The sequence below is a fragment of the Chlamydotis macqueenii genome, chromosome 5, assembly GCF_036417535.1.
Source record: "Chlamydotis macqueenii isolate bChlMac1 chromosome 5, bChlMac1.mat, whole genome shotgun sequence".
Taxonomy (NCBI): domain Eukaryota; kingdom Metazoa; phylum Chordata; class Aves; order Otidiformes; family Otididae; genus Chlamydotis; species Chlamydotis macqueenii.
The window spans coordinates 44,577,686-44,603,571 of record NC_141560.1 but is presented as its reverse complement, the minus strand read 5'-3'; the positions used below and the strand labels follow the sequence as shown (position 1 = coordinate 44,603,571).

At 39.2% G+C, this 25,886-nt stretch overlaps 1 protein-coding gene across 5 annotated transcripts in view; it reads right to left on the bottom strand.

The window, feature by feature from the left end:
* FUT8 (fucosyltransferase 8) overlaps positions 1 to 23,852 on the bottom strand; it is a 126,458-nt gene extending 102,606 nt beyond the window's left edge. For 3 of the 5 annotated variants that reach the window (XM_086749687.1, XM_086749685.1, XM_086749689.1), the window contains exons 1-2: positions 23,569 to 23,852; positions 901 to 977 (exon numbers count right to left, since the gene is read on the bottom strand). The gene's annotated coding sequence lies outside the window, so the exon portion shown is untranslated. Of the gene's footprint in view, positions 1 to 900; positions 978 to 17,702; positions 17,822 to 23,568 lie in introns of those variants that run through there. The other 2 variants (XM_086749686.1, XM_086749691.1) reach the window with 1 other exon arrangement.
* Between the last annotated feature and the right edge of the window lie 2,034 nt (positions 23,853 to 25,886).

Here is a 25,886-nt window from a genome sequence, read left to right as displayed (position 1 = left end):
ACCATTACTGAAGTTGGGTGAACAGTAAAAGTATCTCATCTGCAACAAATATGCTTGAGCTGTTAGTCTAATTTGTTCAATTTTGAAAGTTCAAGAAAGTTTCACAATCTTCTTATCCTTATCATAATTAACAATATGATCATAATAGTCTTTCCTACAGTTGCATCAAAAAAGAATAATGTCATAACACTCAGTTTCCAAGTTCACACCTGAATTTACATTTCAGCGAAGTTCACATCATTTAGCCAACTTCTCAAAAATAAGAGACTTGCTATTCTTCTAAGATTTTTCTTTTATGATATATTTATTTCTTTAAATGAGTATTATGGTACTTGCATAGACCTTGAAAAACATAACGATTTGTAGTATTAATTTTGTAACACTCGTCACCATTTGAGAAAATCTAGCACTGGATCTAGGATATCCCAGAGTACACAATAATTTCCAGCCACAACAGCTTAATTACTCCTAAGTCTCAGAGAAAATTCATGGAACAGGACCTGTGCCCAGCTTCTACAGAAGTACTGCTTAAGTACTCTGAGAAATTAATGCAATATCTGCAATACAGATGAAAGGGTCAAAAAATACTGTGTTGTACATAAGACAGAGGATACATAATGAATCTATCAAATAACTTCTCTTTTTAGAAGTGAAAGGCAAAGAGGAGAAGGGAGAGAAATGGCTGTAAGGAGAAGAGAGGTGAAACAGGTGTCTGACCCATTTTTTGTCAGCGATCTGACACAGAAGCAAAGTTTGCTTTTTCCAGATGACAAGGATTTGTCAACAGAAGGATACTTTTCAATTGCTGTTTAAGTAGCAAACGTCTTCATCTAGTTTCTCTACATCTAGTTTTTGTCTCTGTGGAGGCAATGTCAGAGGGCAAGATAAGTACTTACTTACCAGAAATAATTATTGTTCAAATTAATACTTTCAGAGAACCTTCTTCCTCACTTTCATTTTGAAGCCTAGGTAATTCTCTGAAAGTAGAAGAGGAAAAGAAAATCATTAATTTTTAACCTTTTTTTATCTTTATCCATGTTTTCATCTTTTGACTATTACATGCAGCATTCAAGAGATACATGCAAACACTCATTAGAAATATTGCCTAGAATTTTATAGGATTTGTGATTAGATGACCTGCAGCAAAAGTCTTAAGAAAATAGAAATTTATATGTATGAACTACCTCTATTTATACTGAAGTTCAGAAAAATAGAAACTGTCTGGTTCATTGCCAAAAAAAAACCCGGTTAAGTATGGAGGCTCAAGGCATCTCTGAAAACAAATTAAGAAAAGGGGCGGGGGGAGCAGTGGGTTCCTTTTTGGGATATACATATATAGAGCCAGGCTTAAGAGGGGAAAACAAAAACAAAAACAAAACAAAACAAACCCACAAACCACACACCATTAAGAAAACTTATAGGATCAAGATCCTAAAACCAGACACCAAAAATTAAAATAGTAAACACCTCAAACTGAAATAGTTGCCACATGGAAAAGAATAGTCTCTACCTTTGAAACATATGTAAGCCAATTAAACAAACAAGTGGTACAAACCAACTTATGTTTATACATAGCAGAACATACATATGGTAGACCATATATAACATAATAGATTGTTTAAAACAAAAATCTTACTTTTGGGTTATCAAGGCATGGAGTTACTACATCACTTTATGAGATTAGTCTCACTAATTCAGAATGGCTGTTTACTACTGAACTAAGCGTTGATTCTTGGCCATTTAACAGAAAACCAATCAAAAGCTGCACATATCAGACTGAAACAGGAATAAATTGGATGTTGAAAAAGCTAATTTGTTAATCTGACTTCAAGGAAAGGAATAAAACGGGGGAAGAAAAATAAATAGGAAATCAATTAAAGCAACAATAGTACCAGGAATAGGAGTGAAGAGAAAATGATAAATGCTTCAGACAGTTGTCTTTTACTGCAATGAGAATTCTGCCAAATTAGTATTATTTTTGAATGCAAATTAAGTGATTTTATATTTCTAAGAGAAGCTTCAGCAGCTGTACTGTTAAATGAACAAGGTGAACTGGCAACTCTAAAAATCTCAAAAGCAGCAATACTGATATATTTTTTTAAAAAGACTGAACTCTGTATTTTCTTTTTCATGTAATAAATTATATAAAATAATCGGCACCTACAAAGTCAGAACCCATGAACTTCCAAAAATGGAATGCCTATGGGAAAGAGTGAGATAGCCTATTTTCACTTCCATTATAATTTGAGTATACTTCAGCTAAGCCAGCACTCAATAAAAAGCACACAGCTTTTCCTGTGATAAGGATCTCAGAAATCCAACCAAAAACCACATATAAAGAGTAACCATCAGGGTTTTAGCTTTCCAGAAAAACTAAACTAGTTATTTTCTTGTACTTCTCATCAAATCAGTTACACCTGTTTCACAAAAACGGAGAGGTGAAACTATCAGCTGAAGGTGAGTCAGGAAGCCAAGCAAAACTGAATATGGAGCCCACCAATTCCAAGAGCTAACCCTACAGTGAACCCATTAAAGCACAATCTAGAATGATGGTTACTTTGAATTTTATATGAAGCATTATGCTATATCTTCTTACAAGTCCGTATTGGTAATCCAAATGACAGGTAGAAGGTAGTGTATTATGTGAGCCACATGTATGAAAAAAAATAGATTTAGACAGAATGGCTCATCATAAACATGAAGTGAAAATGTTTACATTTCAAGTAATAAATAGAACTATTACTAAATTTACAAGTTTATTTATCTGTTAAGTAACAGAATTACAAGACGTAGAAAAAGGCCAGAGTCCTAACAGGCTGGGCAATTCATCTTGTCCCACAAAAAGATCCAAACTTTTTAAACTGTGGTATCCTAAAATATATTAAAACCACACAGAACAATAAAAAGAAAGCATGGATATTTGGGTCTTTTTCCACACTAAGATATCATTGGAGTGAAGTAGCTACTTAATAGTTTTTGACAAGGTGGGGGGGAGGGCGGGGGAATTCCAGTGGAGTTTATACCTCTGCTCCAGGAAAGTTTGTCCACAATATGAATAACTGAAAAGAAAAATAAATATTACAAAACAACTAAATATTTTGAGTTGGTTTAACATAAAATAGTCCAGCCTAGCCTGGTCAAGTCATTTGTAGCTCCACTTAACAGATTCTACCTGTATGACAATGAAATTTTAATCAAAGTTCCAAGTATCATTCTGCAACCAGCCAAACAACTAAACATTGCTTTTAGAATATTTTCTTATAGCCCATAATCTGCTCAGAGTAACTCAAAGAAGTAACAAATGCTGTACTGAAATCAAGATGCAGGAGATCAGCTTTTTTTTTTTTTCATCCATGAATCTATTACTAAGAGGAAAGAAATAAAGCCTAATGTAATGTCACTGTCTATTCCAGGATCTTTTTATGGAACTGTGGAAAAAAAATAGTCAACCCACTCAGAGTCACTCAAAATTTTAAAACTATCAAAAAGCTTACAATTTCCCAGCCTAACATTCCTAATATATCCCTGAAAATTTAGTTATATTTATAATGTAAAAACTACAACTATTAAAAAAATCTTTGTATTTGTTGTTCAACCACTTCAACAATATTTAAATATCACTAGATTAAACAGACAGTTGTGCCTTCCAGATAAGTCTGCCCCTCTTGCAGAGATCTTTTTGAAGATAAAGATCATTAAGCACCTTGTAGATAGGAAATTTTAGTTATATGCCTGATTTTGACTTTGAATTGCTGAGTAAACATGGGCTAGTCACTACCTTTTCTTTTTAGACAAATTAAAATATTTATTTTTAAAATATATCCTTATAAAGGGTTCCATACCATCTGGAGTGTTTAATACAGTCTCCTGCATTACAAGAACCCATTCAAAGCAAAGCCCAAAACATTTCATCCACACTTCTCGTATAATTTAAGTTGAATGTTAAACAAATGCAAAACTTAAATACACAACAGCAAGAGAACAGAAATCAAGGATGCCAGCCACACTATCAGTGCCTCCAACTACAGAAGTACTAGATGAAATTACCTACATCACCTCAGGAATACAGAGGGGTGGTGTAGGGAGAACAAAAGAGGGAACACTTTCTCCCTCTCTTCCCCATTTGACTGGGGCAAACTCATATAACTTTTAACACAGACACTAGACTTGTATGCCAGGTCAAGACTACTTTCCCAATACCACAGGAAGAATCAGATGCCTCGCTCAAAATCCCACCTTTAGTCAATGGCAAATTGCCTCTGCTTCAGAAGATAAATTATGTACCAAGGAGAGAAAAATACAAAAATAAACATTCCCTTCTGATCTCTACAAGATACCAGTGGTAGCCCTGAAGAACAGAACTTGTAAAACTGTAAACTTTATGACAAATAACAATCAAATATTTTCTTGGCTGCTTCATCCTCTCAGAGATTTCTGTCATTCCAATACCAAGAAATCTCATATGCTTATTTTTAACTTCTGAATCAAGGATCAACCTTACCATCTTAAACAGTCTTTTTACATAAATATATTAAAACGTTATCTTGAACCATGGAGTTTCTTTCCTACCATTACTGATTTTGTAAGACTAGACTACCCTCTGATTTTCAAACAAGATTTGTCATTAAGTTTATCCATCAGATGTATTTATTTTCAGTTGTTTCCCCATATACTCCCTCACACCCAATACAGAATATTTTTATTTCTTCCTAGGCTTTACTTGCCAAATTCTTTCATTCTCCTTTAATAAGACAAGTTCAACTGCAGTATAACCACACTAACAGTTCCTTCTTTTGCAAATGACTTGATCTTTTCCCAGTGTGACTGTGATCAGAGCTATATACCATCCTGTATGCAAATCAACCAATACTTTATTGGCTGGTCCTAACCATAGTTTTTAAAAGCTAGAAACCACTTGTCTGTCTTAGAATCATGTTACTCTCGCAAAGCCACATCATCTGAAAAGGAAATAGATGACGATCACACAACAATCTACCTTTGATTACCAGTCTAGTTATACCAGTAGTTCTTGTCACCACTCAAGTATGTGAATTTGCTATTTTTTTTTAATTAAACTTAAATCATTTTCTATTACTCCAAAACACATAAATGACCCTTTACTACTAAGTATGATAATCCTGCCTTCTCTAGTATTAGCAATTTCAGAAGCGCACACACACCAACCTTTTAGCAAAGTCACTTGCTAAAATACAAAAACTACATCCCAGGGAAACAAAGGGAAAGATAGTATTTTAATACATACATTAATATATATTATACACTATATATTATATAGTATATAAAGTATAAATCATATTATATACTTTTTTTTTAATTTAGTTTAAGGTTCCTTACTGCCAAAACCTAAAGAAAAGCTGGAATATACTCGATTGCTATAAAGTCCCTTCATGATATTGAAATTTTCACACGTAATAGTTTCTCAGGGTATAAATCAAAAACGGTCTACAGAACTGATACAGTACATAATCGATTGATTTATTTCATGGACATATTAAAGGCCAAACTAAGAATTAAGTAATTAAATAACAACATTTTAACTTATCTGCTTGCTAAGAGGTAGATCACCCAGAACATAATAAATCAATATGACACTGTGCAGTTCTCCAGTTCTTTCCTGCCCAACTCCTTCAACACACATTGGGCCAATCACCTAACTCATTTTTTCCCTTTTATTTAAAAAAAAAAAAAAAAAAAAAAACATGATTACCTGACACATCACAATACTCCCAGAAGACAAGTCACTGTTGTTCAGTGCCCCCAGCCCTACATTTTGCACTTTACAAAGTTTCACGTATGCTACAGTGACATTGCTAATACATTACACACTCAAATGCGTAGGGAAAATTTGAGGAAAATTTGGCAAAATACTGCAAGCACCTCTCCTAGCTCTCTCAAATCCAGGAAAAACATATGTTATCTTTCTTTTTCCCAGAGTCCCACTTCTTCTCAGCCGTGTGAAGTGCCATCTGTGCTTTTCAGCCTAGCAAGCTAAAAATCTGCTGTCATTCATATTACCAGTGAGCAAATTAAAGGGAAAGACTGTCCTCTTTAATAAAATAACAAGACTTACAAACAGCAATCTAGATCACGGCTCCAAAAGCGATGAGTGGCAAGCACAGTTAGTTAAAGGCTCATAGAGAAGAAAAGGTGGCAAACAGCAGACTAACTTCAGAGCTTCCTTGATCTCTGTAAACTAACACCAAAACTATGGTGAATAAAACAGGAGTAGCTGGAAATCTCAGAAAGTAAACATAAATATGACTCAACTGACATAACACATTTGGTAAGATACTAAATAAAGTTAGAGGTCATACTTGACTCAGGAAGGACAGATATAGATGGTGGAGCAAGAAATCTTGTCTTGAATATCTAAGGTTGGTACACTTATTCTGAGATCCAGAATGCAACAGAAGCCAAACCCTCCATATAACATTTAAAAGAGAAAGTTACAGTGAGAAGGAAAGTGTAGAATTCCTATAAATTGCCAAACAAGAAAATGTAAGTGGATGAAGGTTGGAAGGGACTGTTGAAAGAGATTCTTTGTTTCTTTTTGGTTCTTTTGTTTTGTTTTTCTAGACAGCTAGCAGAATCATTCAAAGCACAAGATTTAATATCATGATTCACAAGATAGGCCCTTCAGAACGCACATCATAGTTATATCTAAGTTAACTTTCAGTTGCTAACTAGCTTGACTATTGGATTTACAAAATTCAGCCTGAAAGGTTACTTCAATATACTAATGCCTGAAACTTTCCCAGGCACTGAAATGCAAATCATTGTATTAGAACAAGCCCTGAAATACTTTTGATAAAGGCCAACTGCACTCTTCCAACCTTTGGGAACAGTCCGAGGTTTATCTCATGGCTGGGAAAATTTCCAAATGGTATTGCATATACAGCTACCTGTTTTGAAAACTGACAGACTAACAGAAAGGACAAATCTCAGTCCATGCCAGCTGTCCTCAATACCAGACAATGGTCCACTTTTATTAGTGTTGATGCAGCCAAAAGGGATTTGAAATCAAACTAGCGTAAGGAAACAAAAACTAAGTGCAGATAGAGTCTGGAAGAGTACACAAAAGTACAAAAAGGGTAAAATAGTAACAATCTTTAGAAATTTAATCCCAAGAATGAGGAAATTTAGAGACAAGGAAATCACAGAGAACACTCTCTCTAGACACAGGCTACGGAAAGAAAAGACTGAAAAAAGTTGTCAGGGAAGCACAATTAAGAAAGTTGTTAAGTAAGAATATAGACAACATGAAGAAGAAATAAAGGCTGGAATGCTGGCAAAACCTGTTCTCTTGAAACAAGGTTAAGAAACTCAATAAGAAACAAACTTGTGTTTGAATTTGAGAAAGGAAATTGTTTTTGCAGTACAACCTCATGATTATTTGTTATGGATTACAGTAATTAGTTCAAAAGAGAAAGTGTATCCTATCAAACACAAGGCTATGAATACAACATTTGACAGTCTCAGATGTAAATCAGCAAGATTCACAGAAGAAAGACAGTACCATGCATGTCACTGAAAAACAGTTGTGATGTTGAATACACAACTGTACAAAAAAGGAACACAGCTGTAAGCAAAAAATAAATCTGTTTTGTTTCTATTTCATATTTACATTTTTAAAAAGCTAGAAGGTCTTGCTATTAATTATCAAGGATTTAATTCACCCTATCAAACTTCAAATATAAAGGGGAGAAAGTTTTTTTAAAAATTTAAAAATATACACTTTACTACTCACTACAAATGCTGACTACCCCTACAAATATCATCACTCAGTCTTTTAGAGTCAGAGATATTTATATGGAAAGAGAAGTGAATACACAAGAGAAATACCAATGCCAGCAGAATTACTAAGAATCCTTTATGGATGCATTGAAACAATCCATGTAATAGTAGATTAAAAGGAAGAAACAGCATCTTCTGTTACGTCTTAGACACCTATCCTGTTCCTTCCTCTTTTTCTTTTTTTCCTTCTTAGAAAGTTAAGTTCTTCAAAACTGCCCACAGTTTGATATTGCTACAGAAGTATGGAATTCATACATAATTTCATCTTTCATTTTAAGTTTTTCAAACAAGAACCAAATAAAAATCATAGCATTTTATTACAAAGTCTATCATCAAACAGCTTGAATGATTCCGCTTTTATTTAATCAGTCAAATCGCAGTAAAGTGACATTAACAAGACTGTGGTCAACTTCACTGCTGTGATTCAGAACCATACCAGCAGCTGTGCAGATTTCAAAGATGGTATCAATTTCATTGTGCCGCCACTCCTGCTCCATGGGAAGGCTATGAACAGATGCAAGCAGTGCTCAGCATCCAGAAAGCTGAGAAAAAAGGAAGACACAACATTGCTTTCCTCAAGGCAAGACAGCGCTGCAGCTTCATGTTTATCAGACACTGGCTAATCAAAGGTAGATCTTCAAACAAAGGTCAAGACGCCTATCAAAGCTGAGATTCTAGCAATTAAGATCAAAGAAGCGGTCAGGGATTTTCAATATGAAAAATTTGAAAAAAATCTTCCTGAAATCGGTTATTTGGCTGATGGTGCCTGATAATGAAGGAAGCTGAAAATTTGTACTGCATATCATTCCATTAGCAGGAATACTACACACACAAAAAAAAAATACAATTGATATATTTCAGTACACCAGAAAACGCCTTTGAAACTGTTCCTCAACACTAAACACTAAGCTTTATAGAACCTAGATGTTAGGGAAAAAAAACATGTACTAATACTACAGTACATTTAATTTCAGAGAGGTTTCAGGTCTTTTAAGTTGCTTACATTTGAATAATCTTTTACACATCTTTTCCTTGAGCATGCTCCACCACAGACTAAAATAGCATGATATTAAGAAGAGACTATTGCTATAATGCATGCACAAATACTCCTCCTGAAGTGGTTCTGTTATTTTCCTGTCTCCCACTTTTACTATCCATTATGCAATCTTGCATTCCTCTCTTATTCCTCTGATGCTTAATTTATTAAGGAAATTTCTAGAAAATTATACATAAGTCTTCTCTACATAGTGAAAAAAAGCAAATATCATTTTTAAAGTTACATGTTGAGTTTAATCAAGCTGAATTTCATCTTTTTATCTCTCTCAGTCTACAATGTATGAAAGAAAGCAAACAGACTCACTGTAATGAATTTACTGTTGATCAAAGGCTCCACAACTGAGAGTTCTTCATTCATTCCTAAAACAAGTATACACTGGTAGTAATTCAGGCCTCCCTACACTATCCAATGACTGCAGTACAAGCTACCCCATGTGACCAGTATTATATACAATCTAGTGTAATTAGAGTTTTGTGTATATATATATATACACACACAGAGCCTATATTATATGTAAAAGCTAGTTTCCATATAGCAAAGAACTTCATAAATCATACCAACCATTATACCAAGCTTTCCTACAGCAGTCAAGAGGTGGTGACAGACACCATACAAAGAAGACAAGGCAGTACTCAAACACCAAGGTATATGGAATCATGAAATTGGGTTTTCTGCTAAACCTTGATCTCTGTAAGAGGACAGTAGGAAAGGAAAAGGCAGCATATGGAAGAACTCAGGGAAGAATGAAAGAAAAAACATTGAGACAATATTAAAAGACATCGAGATTTAATCTTAAACCTGATGTTAAAGTACATTTTGTTGTAGCTTTCACTATACACATAGTTTTACAAAGATACAGTTTGACATCAGTACTGTCCATCACTGAACTCATTAGAGAGCCTACTGGATAAAGAAGGACAAACTTGTCACTATGCTTCATACGCTTCCATCAGGAAACAAAGTCTAAAGCTTTCAGCTTTAGAGTTGAAAAAAGAGCAAGATGAAAAATAGTTGAGACACAAAATGTTTTGTTGAGGCACAAACTGCATCCTCAAGAACTGATGATTCTTCCTTCTAAATATCTTTTCTCCACACACTACACATGCTGGCCAAGCAACTGTCACCAATTACATATATGTAATAAGTGCAGCTTAGGAAAGACAGGTCCCTGCAATAGTACAAATGCCATTAGAAATAACAGTTGGAAAGACAATATTCCATTTTGGTTTACCACATTCCAGCAGAAACTTTACACACTGATGTACGTGCTACTAATATACCACAAAAAGTATTTGCACTGACTATTCTATAAATACTGTCACAGTGTGCTTTGGGGTTTTTTTAACCATAATTCATATTAACTGTGCACACATGGGAGCATTCGCTTTCAAAATAACAGTATGTCTTCACAAGCACATCCAAACCCAGTTGGAAAATTCTCTGATAGGAATTCACAGTTCACAGCACTTTTTTCTCTGTAATCACATTTGACCTAATATAAATTTTAAAATGCCATAATCTAAGGGCTCTGAGCTCTAGATACCCTTCAACAGGTGATGACAGTTAATAAACACCACATTGATGCAACATTTTCAAGCAACAACCAAGAAAAGAGCTGTCCAAAGGAGCATTCCATACGCTTCCATTCCAAAGCACTCACGATTTCAATAAGCACAGGGAAAGCTACCACCTCTTGATAACATATGTCTAAGTCAGATCAAGAAATCATCTTCTTATGATTGCTTCTGCCAGGGAAGGTAAGAAGTTTAGGCAACAATAATATTACACATTTGTAAGAGGCTTCAGGAGAAAAGTCGCTAACAACAGTTATCAATCTAAAGGTTCTCTGTTTGTTTATGACTTCAAGGAGTGCCTGAACAACAGAAATGGCACACAGAAACATTAGGCACACAAGCTGTTCTTTACCACCCTAGAAGTCAGATCAATAGAAAACCCCTCAATAAACAAAAACAAAAAAAAAAAAAAAAACAGTACTGGCTAAATACGTTTGACTTGCAGGTGCCACTGAATTACACCCACTGTGTACAAACTTCTCAGCAGGAAACAACAATCTTCAACAACCAGAATGCACCTTTGTTGTCAAAGGCAGTGTGAGCATATTGCAACGTTTCACATCAGTGTCATGAGAAAACATACTTAAACAAACATTTAAAGTCTGTGAAAAAGTGTTTGTTTTTACATTAGCTATATAAACATTAAGAAAATCAGAGAAAGGCTGTTTAGAATCTATATGCACTTTTGAGACAGCACTCTGAAATTAACAAGATACAATTCTGCTTCTTATTTTTCACATTTATTTGCAAAAATAACCATGTGATTGATATTTTGATTGATGCTTCTGATGGGACACTAAACCGTATCTCCATCTCCTAGCTCAGATTGTTAGAAACATAATAAATTAGTCATAAAAAAAAAAATCTATAAAAACAAAAAGCCATCAAGATTTATCATTTGTTTTCCTGAACAATCTGTAGCAAAACACATTCAAAACAGCATACAGATGCCTTAACCAACATGGTGTAACTTGGCAATACCTGAAAATCTTTACTACATGGTATCATAGCAAATGTTATGCTTGTCTTCTAAAATACAGACTTCTTTCACAAATCTACTCTATTTTAAGGAGGGTTTTCTGCCTGAGCAAGCAGGATGTTATTAACCAAGAGCAAACCTGTAATCTTCCCAGGTCAAAGTACTACAGAAGGGATTCCCAAAGTTATCAAATGAGTAAAACTTACGTTATATTAAAGTACTGATAAAGGATCAATTTGGGAAAAAAAATATACAGGTCTCATTAACAAAAACTAAAGATAAAAAGGATTTATATTTAATCTTTTCCAAGCACTAACTGATGTCAACCTGACATAAAAGTTAGACAAAAGGCTATCTTAATTAAAGGTGAAACTCCAAATATAGTTACCTAAATTGCTTTCCAGAAGCAATAGTATTCATCAGTACTTAGTGAAAGTTAATTTTAGCAACTCAGCATAAATCCACAGGCACTTAACCTGAGAATTCAGTTAAAATTCCCTCAAAAAACAAACAAACTTTCTCAAATAAAAATATAGAAAACACTGTAATTATGTCTTCAGACAAACTAATGAGACTCCTTCATTTCAAAAATCATTTCAATCATTCTACTTAGCTGAACAAGATGATATAATTCTTGTAGAAATGTTGTACTGCTACCTACCATTTCCCTACCTTTTGCAAACCTGTCACCAGCTCTTGAAGAATTCACTTGACTACAGCCAATGTGTCTAACCTAGCATAAAAATTCCTTTACAGTTATTACAATTGATGACCAAAGTATAGGAAAAAATCAAGTCATATTTCATGTTAATGTTTTTATCAAATATTATTTCAACAAAAGCTAACTATAACTGCAAAAATTGTCAACCAATAACCAAAATTATGTTATACATTCAGATCTTCAGTATTTACATGCCTCAGGCATTTGGACTAAGAGTTCTGTGCTCACTCTGTATTCATAACTCATTTAACCCTTTCTTGGGTCTACTGCTTTCCATCCTGCATCTGACATAAGGTGATGCACATTATATGTCCTCAGATTTTTCCTGTAAATTAAAAAAAAAAAAAAAAATTAAAAAAGCAAGACTATGACAGAGATGGGACTAAAGAAAGATGCTGATAGGTATCAGAAGACTATTCAATCAAATACAGAATCATTCCTAGATACTTATGCAATAAATAAAAAAGCGCTTGTAGAAAGCGTAACAGAGACCCAACAAGACATTCTGCAATTAAGATCCATGCACAGTTTAAATCTAGTGATCTGCATGCTTGTAGGATGAGTAGTCTCAATAGTGCTTTTGGCACAATTCTATCGGTTTGGAATCCAGTCTCAATTACAAGGAAAAGTGTTAAAAGCCAACAGAAGAGCATCCCCTGTTGTGAAAACAAACATAAAACCACAACACTGCAATGAATCACAGAATGAGTGCGACTGGAAGGGACCTCTAGAGGTCATCTTGTCCAACCCCCTGCTCCAAGGGCACCACCAGTTGACCACGAACACATCCACATGGCTTTTGAGTATCTCCAAAGATGGTGACTCCATAATCCATCTGGATGACCTGTGTCAGTGCTCCAATGCCCTCACAGTAGGGGAAAAAAAAAAAAAAAAAAAAAAAAAAAAGTGTTTCCTTACGTTCAGGCAGAACCACCTGTGTTTCAGTTTGTGCCTGTCATCTCTTGTCCTGTCACTGGGCACCAAGAAAAAGAGTCTGGCTCTGTCCTCTTTGCACCTTCCTGTATTGATCCTGACATTTGCACATTTACGAGTTAGTGATCCACATAACACTTAACTTGTGTGCGTACAGGCCTGTGCTGTGCTGCATTCCTTACTGTCAGATTTCAGTACTCAGGATATTTCTTATGCTTGGCCCAGCAGCTTGAAGCAACTAGGGGTATGTCAGATGTGTGTTCAGCACGCCTGAGGATAAACTGCAAGCAAGTGATTTTGTGCACACATATAGAGAGATCTGAAGAGCAATCAACTGAATAGAGACAATGTTCTCTCAGCACTTCTGTAAACACAGAATCTGCAGAATTATTATCTATCATTACCTATGCATGACACTGCAGTATATTGTACAGGAAAATCAAATAAGCATTTTAAATTATGCTGAACACTGTATCTTATACGTATGTCTAGCTCCCTATCAGGCCAACATTTGCTCTAGGTTGTATTGAATCCCTCATCCTGTGAGCACTATTCATTGCAACCAAGTGGAGAAGAAGGGTAAGAGGGCTTTCTCACATGCATTCCAAGGGTCCTGCTTTCACTGAAGGAAAAAAAATTACATCAGAAGAAACCATCAACAGCCTGCTAAGGGACAACTACTCCTGCTCCCTAGAAAGTACACAAAGTCTATTAACATCTGCAGAGTTTGAAGATGTTGTCATAGGGTGTAACGTAAGCTATCATATTACCCAAATTGCTGTCCATCCTTACAGCCTGGTAGGGCAAGCTTAATAGTATTGATACTCAGTCCAGCATCACCTCACTGAAGTTAAAAGACAGCAGAAGTTGCAGAGAGAATGTCTAGCAGTTCAACCCAAAATCCAGAGCACGGACTAGGCATCTGCAATGAAGAACAACTCAAGCAAAACATCTTCCAACACCACTGCCCCAAACAGTGGGCCACATCAGGAGAAAGGTGTAATTCATACTGTCCTGACTGCTGTAACTTGAAAATACCTCAAGAAATGGACAGATTAATAAGGAAGATGATGTACTCAAAGTCCCAACAGAACTCTGAAACAGACTTAATAAATTGATATTTGAAGACATGCATCCAGAAGATTGTGAACTTTAAGTCTTTCCAAATCTTTTAAAAAGCTAGAAAACCCAGAACACATAAAAAGGGAGTGCAGAGACTATATAAGCACACCAAGGCACAGCACACCACCACAAAGGTGTCTCAGTGAAACAAAATCACAAATAGAGGAAACAAAGTAACGAATATATATTTTTTTTAAAAAAGGAAGATTTTTCAATTCAAACCTTGCCCTAAATAAGAAATAAATGCTTACAGCTAAGAAAAACTAAAGATATAATACGCCCAGTCTTGTACAATTTGAGGTGTGATAAAAACGAGAGAGAGAGAGAGAAAGGGACCATCAAGACACGACACACACTGCAATAGCAAAAACTGTTCAGTCTCAAGTATACAATCATTGGGTGAGTATCCATACTGATGGTCAAACAGAGAAAGTTGCTTAGCCAACACCCAGAAAGAGACAAGATATCAGCTAAGTACAGCATATCAGAAATCTGTATGCATGTTTCAGGTATATTACATATTTTATCATCATAAATAGAGGCATAGACCTAAAGACAAAGGCTACAGGCAATTTAAAAGCTCACATTTTTGAAATAAGTCACTTGGTCAACAGAAATCTCCTTATAGGCAAAGGCTTTTTTAAAGTTTAAACTCAAAAAAGCATAACAAACAAATCCGTACCCATACAAATCAGACTTACTCATACTTGAAAAGTTACTATGACATTGCGCAAGTTCCAACCAAATTATGGTGGAGTTCAACATAAGTAATTTGATAAACTAAAGATGAACATTGGGAGGTTGTTGGAATTAAATTCTTACTCTTCTTTTAGAAAACCTTTTGGAAGAGCAATACTTTGAAGAAATATTCTAATATACAACAAGTCTAGAATTAACTCAGTAAGATACTCTCAGTAATGTTCCACAAGCTTCTAAAAACAGTCTTTACCTTGCAGAATTAACAATGCCATGGTGATATTCATTGCTATTAACTGTCTCACAGAAAAAACTCGCTAATACTAGAGAAAATGATTCACCTTACCACTAAAAGGTTATGAAGCAAAAATATAATGAAAGTAGACTCCTAAAAAGCATTTACATTTAGAATTAATAATGCTACCATGAAGCAATCATAGCAGCACAAACTTCACCAAATTCTAGAATGACCAATACCTCTAGTGATTCATTTTATTTTGAATGTATTAGACTTGAAAATAAAAGATGTAAATTATACTTTATTAATATCCAATATTTTATGGAAGTAAGTTAAATGGTTGACTCACTGCAAACTATGCACTGCTACAGAAATCACCACTTGTCTTAGGGAGGATCTCTAAAGACTACAGGTTAGTAAATACACATAAAGGGGCAAAAACTTCAGAAAAGGGTCATTTAAAGACTTCCTCACACAGCATCTCATACTTGAAAAACAAAAAATGTATTTTTTTATTAAAAAAAAAAAACCTCCCCAGTCTGTCATTTAACAGTAGTTCTTTGCTACAGGCAACTCTTCTGATGTGAAGACTTGTAGTCAAAAGTCTTCCAAAATAGTTAATGAGTTCCTTGTATCTTTGGGACTGCTTCTCTTTCTTTATTTGTTCCCCATCCTCACCCTGAAAACACAGACAAGAGTTCCTTGTATCTTTGGGACTGCTTCTCTTTCTTTATTTGTTCCCCATCCTCACCCTGAAAACACAGACAAGAAGAGAGGAAAGGGGGAACGGAACAGGAAGAAACAATAGCAATTTGAGGGAACTAGTATATCACATATTTGGGGGCAAAAAAAAACCCCCTCAGAATTGATTGCAACTGATTTAACAGATAGTCAGAAAACCACCACCTAGAAATGATGCATTATGAGCTACATAATATGAATTTACATACATATCATGACAAATTACCCAGAAAGATCACCTATTTTTAAGGCTGCCAGATACTTCCTTGTAGAAGATTCATTTTTCAGTTTCTTTTAAGTTGCCAAAGACTTTCCAAGATGACCCATTCTGTGCCAGGTGTCCATCCAAGCTGAGCCACTTCAATATTTTCATTGTATGCAAAACATTTTTTTCCTTTTTCCCTTTACAAGGAAAGCTATAGAAAAAAAATAATTTTGCATCATTGCAAAAACGTATTTTTTCTTTAAAAAGTTTAATCACTCGCATGCTTTAAGCTCCACATGTATCTTCCTAAGAGACAGCAAAAGGCATATCCTGACACACAAATGATGCTTTTGTCAAGCTCCCTGTAACGTTACTGTTACTGATTTTGTTTTAATATGTTATAGCTGAGTCACCTACACATTCTGTCTGTAATGACTGCATTCCAGTACAAGGCTTCCGGGAGCTAAGCATCCACTGTTGTAGACTCACAGAACAATATAGGCAGATGTCCCTAGTTCAAGCTCCTGCTCAAAGTAAAGTCAACTATGAGATCAGAACACATTACTCAGCTTTATCCAAGTTGTGTCTTGAAAACCTCTAAGACAGGCTACACAGCTTCTCTGGGCTATCTCTTCCACAGTTTGACTATGTTCATGGAGAGAAAGTTTTTCCTTGTTTTCAGTCTGAACCTTCTCTGTTTCAATTTACAACCACTGCCCTGTGTCCTCCCACCATGTGCCTCAGTAAAGAGCCTGACTCTATCTTCTCAGTGATCTCCTCAAAGACACCAGCAGGTTGTTATTATAACCCCTTGAAGCCACCTCCTCTCCAGCTCTCTCAGCCTCTCTTGACAGGGCAAGCGCTCCATCTCCCTAACCATCTTGGTAGCTGTCCTGGTTTAGCCCTGCTCAGTAGCTAAAATACCACACAGTCTCTCACTCACTTCTCCCTCACAGTGGGACCAGAAGCAGAACTGGGAAAGAAAAGAAGGCAAAAGTCATAGGTTGAGATAAAAAACAGTTTAAGGGAACAACAAAAGAAAAAAAAAAAAGAGATGGAAAACAAACAAACAAAAGAAAACCAGCAACCAAGAACAGAAAACACTTAAGCACATAACTTACAGTACAGTAGCTCACAGTGGATCCTGATACCCAGTTTCCTCCCAGGTAGCAGAAGGCTTCCCTCAGGCCCCTCCTCACTGATATACTGCGCATGATGTCACATGGGATGGAATAGCCCTTGAGTTAATTTGGGTAAACTATCCCAGCTGTTGGCTAATTAGTAAGCTGTGTCCCCAGCCATAGGTACCACCAGCCCCAGTTCCTCTCCCAGCTCAGGTGAAAATGAACTCTATCCTGGCCGGAACCAGGACAGCAGCCCTCCACCAAATTAACTTCTGTTTATCTATGTCTCTTCTATATTGAGGGTCCCAAAATTGGGTGCAGTACTCTAGACGTGGTCTAATGAGCACCAAGTAGAGAGGGATAATCTACTGGCTATGTTCCTGTTAATACAGCCCAGGATGTTGTTGCCTTTCTTTTCTGCAGGGATATGCTGCTGCTGGCCCATAGTCAGAGTGCTGTCCACCAGGACCACAGGCTTCTCCAGCGGAGCTGCTTACCAGCCAGCTAGTCCTCAACAAGTATCACTGCAAGGTGCTCTTCCTTCCTAGTTGGAGGGCTTTGCATTTGTCCTTGTTGAATTTCATAAGACTCCAGATAGGCCTTGTGTCCACAGTGCCAAAGTCCCTCTGAATGGTAGCCCTGTCTTCATGCATATCAACTATTCTTCCCAATTTGGTGTCATCTGCAAGCACAAGAGGACATTCCATCACCTTCTCTGGATGAACCCCTGCAGTACTTCACTTGTTACCAACCTCCATATATGACACATTAATCACTGCTTTCTGAGACCATTCATCCAACTAGCCTTTTACGCATGTAGCTCTCCATCCACTCAAACTGTAATGCCCAAATTTGGATACAAGAATATTGTTGGACACAAAGCTGAAAGCCTTGCTAAAGTCAAAGCAAATGAAATTCATTTTCTTCCCTCATCCAAAAATTCAGCCATTTTACCATAGAAGGCAATCAGGCTAGTCATGCACTACCTTTGATAAATCCACACTGTCCCAAATCACTTCCTTCTTCTTGTGCCCAGAAACGTGTTCTAAGAACACCCAGGAATGAAAAGGAAGCTAGCCAGCTTCATATCTCCTAGGGCTGTATTTTGGCCTTTTTTGAAGGGTACAACATATGCCTTTTTCCAGCCATCGGGAAGCTCTCCTGATCTCCAAGATGTTTCACTGTGACTCTGGTCAGCTCTACCAACATCCTCAGACACAGTCCATATGGCCACATGGACTTGTATGATTAGAGTTCTCTCAACAACCCCCAACTCAATCCTCATCCACTGCTGGTAGCTACCGTCCTCAAACCCTGCCACTAAGCACAGAGGCCAGGGAGACCTTGTTGGTGAAGTCTCACTATGGTAAAGAAGGCATTGTGTACCTCAGCATTATCCATGTCTGCTGTCACTAAATGACACATCACATTCAGAAATAAGCCCACATTTTACTTGTCCAGCTTTCTAAAAGTACTAGAAGAAACTAACATACTAGAAGAAACTCTTCTTGCTGCCCTTGACCCCCTTTCAAGTGTCATCCCTAGGTGAGAACTGGTTCTCTTGATGTCATTGCTATATACCAGTACAATGTTTCTAAATTTCTCCTTTGTAGCCTGGCCCAGCTTCCAATACTTGTATATCCCATTTTTGCACTGGAGCTCAGACATGAGTTCCCTGTTAAGCCAAGTTAATCTCTTGATAGACCTGTTTATTTTCCTGAGTATCAGGATGGACCACTGGCATCTAAACTCCTTCTCAGTGATATCCTGCTGGACCCAGCAAGCATGAAGAGGCAAGCTACTGACATGAACAAAAGAGTGGAAAAGTGGGAGACCAATAGGACTTGACTGAAGAAAGAACTGCAGTGTGGGAAAAAGCTGATACAGTTGACACAGTGAACAGAATCTTGAATTTGGGATACAGACCAAGTCTGAGATGGGTGAGAAGATCAGTACAAAAGGAGAAAACAAATTCTGATGAAAGACCAGTTAGGCAGGAAGAACAGAATGAAGTACAACACTGAAGTTGGAAAACTTCAAAAGACAGAACAGGAGCCAGTGGAAAAGCAGAACATAGAGAAGATAGCTCCTAGGCATGATAGAGAACTGGATGTGAAGCTGAGGACAGTGGGCGGAAGCCTGAGACCAGCAGACAGGAGTGCAAATAGCTGGATAGAGAACACTGGGATAAACAATTTATTAATTAGAATCTCACTGCACAGCAGTTCTGGATCTTAGATAAGAAGCCCTTTAGCAAGAAACAAACTACACAGGGAAAATAGGATCGTGATAAAAATTTCAGAATAGGGCAAAAAAGATCGGGACAGAAAGATATTCAAGTAGATACCACACAAGGAATAAGCAGAAAAATCAGCATCCACCAGAACATGCTCATTCCCAGAGCCTGGAATAGAATCCAAGATTATAGAGTTTCGTCACTACTTTGAAACACTAAAAAATCTCAGAAAACCATTCACAGACCACATCATTTGGACCTCTGGTGGATAACAAATTACTAGTATCACATTGTCTGCTAGCTCAAGTGGCAGAAGTCTCATGGTAAAATACACACATCTCAGCCTTTCTAAAGACTTACATGCTATAACACAATCCCATGTGATAGAACGTTTCCTCCTGTCCATTAGGGTTGCTGCCTCTTTTAACCTAGCACATTGAACACTTTGTTTATATGCCAAGAATTGTTTTTAACAGATGAGTACCAAAAACCTAACCCTCAGTTGAAAAAAAAAATATATAGTCACATCACAAAACTTAAAGATTATTTGGCCTTGTTCTCTGTGGTCTTGTGTGCAAGGTACTCTTGTTGTACTACTGAACAAGATGTTAAAAAAAATTTGAATAATGACAGTATTTATATATGGACCTTGCCATGTGTACTGCAAATGTTGGCAAGTGCGCTGTTAATAAGATAGGTACTGTAGTAAAAGAGAGGGAATTAACATTGTCCTGATTTTGTTGTTCCTTGCAAGCAAATCACCTTAAAAAAAAAGAAAAGAAAAAAAAAAACCCAAACACATCCACTTTCCATGGATAATCCACTCTTCATCAAAATTTTGACCTTACTATGTTTGGGTTGGGTTAACTTTGCAGCAGATCTAAGTATTTATACTTGCAGTCTAAATCAACAGACACCATACCACAAATCAAGCAGTGAGGTCTTTTCTAGCATATGCATTCATGGATCCCTGTTAAGAGATCTATAAAAAATAACACAGAAAAGCCAGATTATCCTTAGTAAATTACACAGGGAGACAGACCTTTATGAGAAAACATTTTAGAACATGCAAATCATTAAAACACTGATAGATTATTTTGAAAAATCTTATCATAAAGTCGCTAAATTAGATATTCAAGATGAAGCGACACATAACACATCTCCAGAGACTTCTCTGAAAATATTACTAGTGAAACAAGCAGACACTAGAGACTGAAGGTAATGAAACAGCAAAAGAGGAAATTAAGAACATACAGTATGAACAGCACATAACAAATAGTGAGGCCACACATTAGTCAATACCAAGAAAAAGAAGAGTCAATATTGCTCACTGAACACAATTCGATGCTATATACTGAAAGAAACATTGTAGGGAAACGTGCAACCACATATTTACAGGTCAAAGTACAGTTCTTACAAGAATGTCCGATTTATAAGAGCCTGATCTTGCAACTTCAAAGTTCTTTGAAGATAGTTTTTGTTGCATAATAGCAAAGCATATGCGTGATTTCCCTAAAATACATGCACACCACTTCACTTGCAGATTATATTCATCATATAAAAGAGATGCATATTAATGCAATCATACATGCATCATCTACATTTGTTTTCCTTATTGTATTAGAAGCATATTCTATGATCAAACAGTAAGCTTTTGAATGAGTCTAGAAAAAAATTGTCACATTTTGCTTTGACACTAGCTCCCCCTCCAGACCAGAGATTATAGTAATTACTTTTTATTTTAAATTTTGACTTTGCAACAAGATTTAAATACTCAAGTCCAAATCTTCTTCATCTTTATTCCCTCAAATGTCAATGAACAGACTGATCAGATAATGTATGTGTAGAATTATCATTTATTATTTTTTACTGTACATGAATTCCAAGATGGGGAAAACCATTTGGTTTAGAACAGATCTGACAGATAAAGCAGCAATTCTATACAGCCACAGAGAGACAGGAACGGACCAAAAATACAATTTTTCAGATCAATCCTATGAATGGTCTGCAATATTTATAACATATAAACATTCCATTATACAATCAAGTCTCTGTTTACAGTCCCAACAAGGCGATCAAAAAAACACAGACGCCAAAACAAAAGGAAGCCCCTATGTGGTTTAATACTACCTTTACTAATTCACTTAAGGTGAATTAGCTCTTTTGCTACTCCAGCAAGCATAGCTAACATTTTTTTATTGTCCTAACATTAGCTAGAACTAATATCTTTCAGCTGCTCGGCTAATGAAACTACTGAAATGTTAAACAAATGAAGACAAAAGAGTAAAAGAAAAAGAAAGCTACAACTTCCAACCCTTTGTATTTTCCCAGTTGTCAAATGTCCTGGCAGCTACATCACTGAAAGAATGAATTTCCATGATTCAACACTCCAAGTTGATTCCTACGCTTCCCTCATCATTGAGCTGCTTGCTCAGAAAATATGAATAATTAATTATGCATTCAACACTGAAAAAGGTTGTCTCATTATGTGCTGTTGGGAAAATATGCAAACTGTGCAATATGCCAGTTTTCCAGTTTAAGTTACGTGTTCATATACATATGAAGCCCTAACAAGTACCAATAAAAGTTTGGCAGTAAGCATACCTGTAATAACCAGAGAAACAGACATTACTGGAAATACATCAAAGCATAGTCACCAACTCCTAATAACTAGCTTTCTTTAATAATGGAAAGAATTGTTACAGAGCCTTCTGTAAAACCACCCCAACCAGCAGCAGCACAGGCAGGCCATTTATTTGCTTTTGCAGTTGAGGCTTTTCTAAAGTTTTTGACAATTCACAGTGGAGAACGACTTAAAAAAAAAAATCTTTCCATGCCTAAACGCTATTTAGAAAGTATGTACTCCTTTAGCTTTCAGTTAATGCCTAGACATTAAAACACTGCATTTTGGGGCAGAGGGAGTATGTGTATATATATGTACAAAGGTACACGTGTATACTGAAACAGACATGTTTCAGCTGACGCTTGTATTTCAATATACACACACAGACCAGAAAAAGCGCTAAGTGCTAATATAAGATGACAAAGTTAAGAACGTTCTAAACACACGGTTGTTTTCCACATCCAAGTACACACAGCATGTATGCGGACCGCAGTGTGCCGACCACATTACACTACTGCGCATTATACCATGTGTGCATTGAGGACGCAAGGACAGGTATTGCCCCAAGGCACTCACAGTCTCAACAAGCCATTTGTCAGCTGATGCCTATGCCCATAGGCTTTTTGGTACAACCTGCACCACGGCATGGGAGTCTTTACCTGTTCTTATACCCTCAACCACGGGCTTCTGAAAGCAGAGGGTCACAGCCTGGTCTTTGGAGAGCATCTAGTACACAGTGGGTACACTCTCGCACACACTCGTGAAAGACCTGAGCGCCCATTAAGCACAAACTTGACTAGAGGAAAAATCGCCGGGGCTTTATCAGGAACAGAATCCAAGCTCAAAGCAGTAAAATGTGCCGAAAGACGGTAAAGGTCGCCGCGGGAACAGCCCCAGGCAGCAGCCGATGGCTCCGCGCCCTTCCAAGTCACGCACTTCCTCGAGCTCCCGGGCGGCCCTAGAGCCCAAGATCCGTCCATAAAGCCCGCGTTGCCCGTCTATTTCCCTCTGCCAAAGCCAGGCGTTCCCTCGGACGGCCGCAGTTCCTGGGACCAGGAAAGTTGGAGGCCGCCCCCCTCCGCCCGCGCCCTGCGGGACGGCGGCGGCCGCACTCCCCGCTGCGGGAACCCCGCCGGCCCGCGCCGTTCTCCGAGCCCGGCCCGGCCCCGCTGCCGACGGTGATGCCCCAGCCGCCCGCCGAGCCCCGGCCTCCGCTTCCCCCGCCGCGCTCCCCGGCGGCTTCAGGCCCCACCAGCGCCCCTCAGGTGAGGGAGCCCACGGGGACCCCGGCACCCGGCGGGGAACCGGCCCCCTCCCCGCCACACACACACCGCCACCCCCCCCTCCGGCGACGGCGACGGTTGCTGAGCAGCGCCGGAGTCGCAAGAGCGGCGGCGCCAGGCCCGGGGGAGGGATGGGGAGCGCTAGCTGGAGCAGCCCGGTCTCCGCTCGGCACCCGCTTCCCCGCCGCCGCGGCTCCCGCTCAGCCCCCGCATCCCCTTACCCGAGTGCCGACGCCGCTGGCGGGGCCCGCGCTGCCGTCGCCGAGGGTGCCGGGGTGCGGGGAGACGCCGGGGCGAGAGGAGGGGCGGCGAGGGGGAGGGGGACGGGACACCGCGGTGAGGAGACGGAAGCAGGAACCCGCCGCCGCTTAACGGAGTGGCCGCTGGACCGGGGAGACGGAGCGCGAGACGCGGACAGCGCGCGCGCCGAGGGCGGGGAGCGCCGCGCCAGCAGCTGACAGCGAGGAGCGGCGTGCGCCGGGCGGCGCGCGGGCGAGAACAACCGACGGCGGCGGCGCGCGCGCGAGCGCGCGCCAGCGCGCCTCCCCCCCCCCGCCAGCGCACTAGGAAGAGCTCCGCCGCGGGCGCGCGCCCGCCGGGGCAAGGCAGCCTATGGGAGCGCGAGTCAGGGCCCTGATGCTGCCGGAGCGCTCTCGTCACGGAGCGATGGAGCCGGCGGCGCGCATGCGCGTCGGGGGACCATCCCCCCCCCCCCACCTCCGCCCTGTGCCGCGTACCCCCCACCCCAGCGGCCGGCCGGGGGCCCGCGGGGTAGGGGCGGCATCGGCATCCCGCCTCCTCTGCGCGGCGGGGACGGGGGAGCAGCGCCCGGCTGAACCGCCACCGCTGCGGTCCTTCCTACGAGGAGATGAGGCACTGGGACGGGGGGTTGCAGTCCTTCAGTGGCGCTTAGGCCCTGCGGGGAAGCGGCCTTCCGCCGGGGTCGGCTTTAGCTGCCGGGCAGCGGTGCCGTGTCGGCGGGCAGGGTGGGCCGCGGCCGCCGGTCCGTGCGCGCCGGCAGCCGGAGGAGCTGGCAGGCGATCCCCGGAGCCCCGAGCCCCGCCCGGGCAGCTGCCTGCGGCGGGGAGATCCCCGCCTGCGCGGCTGTCAGGGCCGGCCCGAGGAAGGAGCTTAGCGTGGCTTGATTTGTTAATACAATGGTCCCCGCTAAAGGGCAGAAATCGCACAAGATTTTATGGTAAGAGGGTAAAAGAAATGCTCTGTGTCTGCCGGGTGAGAGCAGGACCTGGGAGAGGCCTGCTCTGTCTAAGCACCCCTGGCTGGTCTGACGGCTGCTTTAGCACGAATGGCTTGTTCTGTTGCTGCCGCTTATCACAGCCCTTCCTGAAAACGCACGTAAACGCACGTAGGTCAGCTCAGGTAGGTGCAGAATTTCAGGGCATTTAATGTAACTATAATTTCCTAAGTGTTCACATGGGAGAGCTAAACACATTTTCAAAGTTTGTAACGTAATGTGCACTGGGAACATTTCCACGTTCTTGGGAGATGAAATTGCAGAGATGAGAAGGTAGCGTGTGGAGTGGGAATCACAGTAGGAGTCTGTTTTGGTATCCTATGATTTGTGTGCAAGTCAGAGCTGGTAAGAGTGGATTTTTTGTAACTATCATGTCTTTCTTAGACTCCCTCCCAGTCTCAGAAGAGCTGTCCTGCATATCAGTGCTCTGTCATATATTTGTTCACACTTATCTTCTCCAGCTTGTTCCACAAGCCCACTTTTTTTTTTTTTTTCACCAGAGCTAGTAAACATTCACAAATGTGCTTATAAGGTCTAGGGAAGCATCTCTTGTTTTCCTCTTGACTTCATATGTTATGGGTCAGCAGCCTGTTAACACAGAGTTTGGGGCACAGCTGCTGCAAGCATTGTCTGGGGAACAGAAAGAAGGATTATAATATTCTGTGCTCATAGCAACCTTCCAGAGAGATCTGGAAATTCAAAAAGTAATGAATATATCAGTTTTCCCTAAGGTTTTAATTCCTGACTGACAACACTAGAGATTAGTTTAGAAATTGACGTCGTAAGCAGAGTGCCAATGGCTGTCAAGTACTGAGTTGCTGCTGCTAGCCCCTGTTACTGTGATAGTTCTCATTATAATTACTAACAGTTCTATTGTGGTCATGCCTACGAACTTGGGCAAGGATTTGGATTCCAAAACCCATTGGGTTATATACAATGTTTACACAGGTAAACAAGCAAAATGGTTGTTGCTTCAAAAGAGCTTGGAGTCATTTTCCATTTGTGATATAAATCCACTAGTGAACTATTACTAAGGCACACAGAAGAAAAAAGTAAGAAAAACTAAACTATCACTAATAACATTAAACTTGCTATCCTACCATCCCTTCATGGAAAAAGAAAAGCAAAACAAACAAACAAAAAAAACAGTGCCATGAATCAAAACCATTTGAAAAGTCTAAATATAAGCAAAAAAGGCCAAAAGTGCATGCAGTGTAGGTAATGCAAGGAAGCCCCCATCCCTGGAAACGTTCAAGGCCAGGTTGGACGGGGCTGTGAGCAACC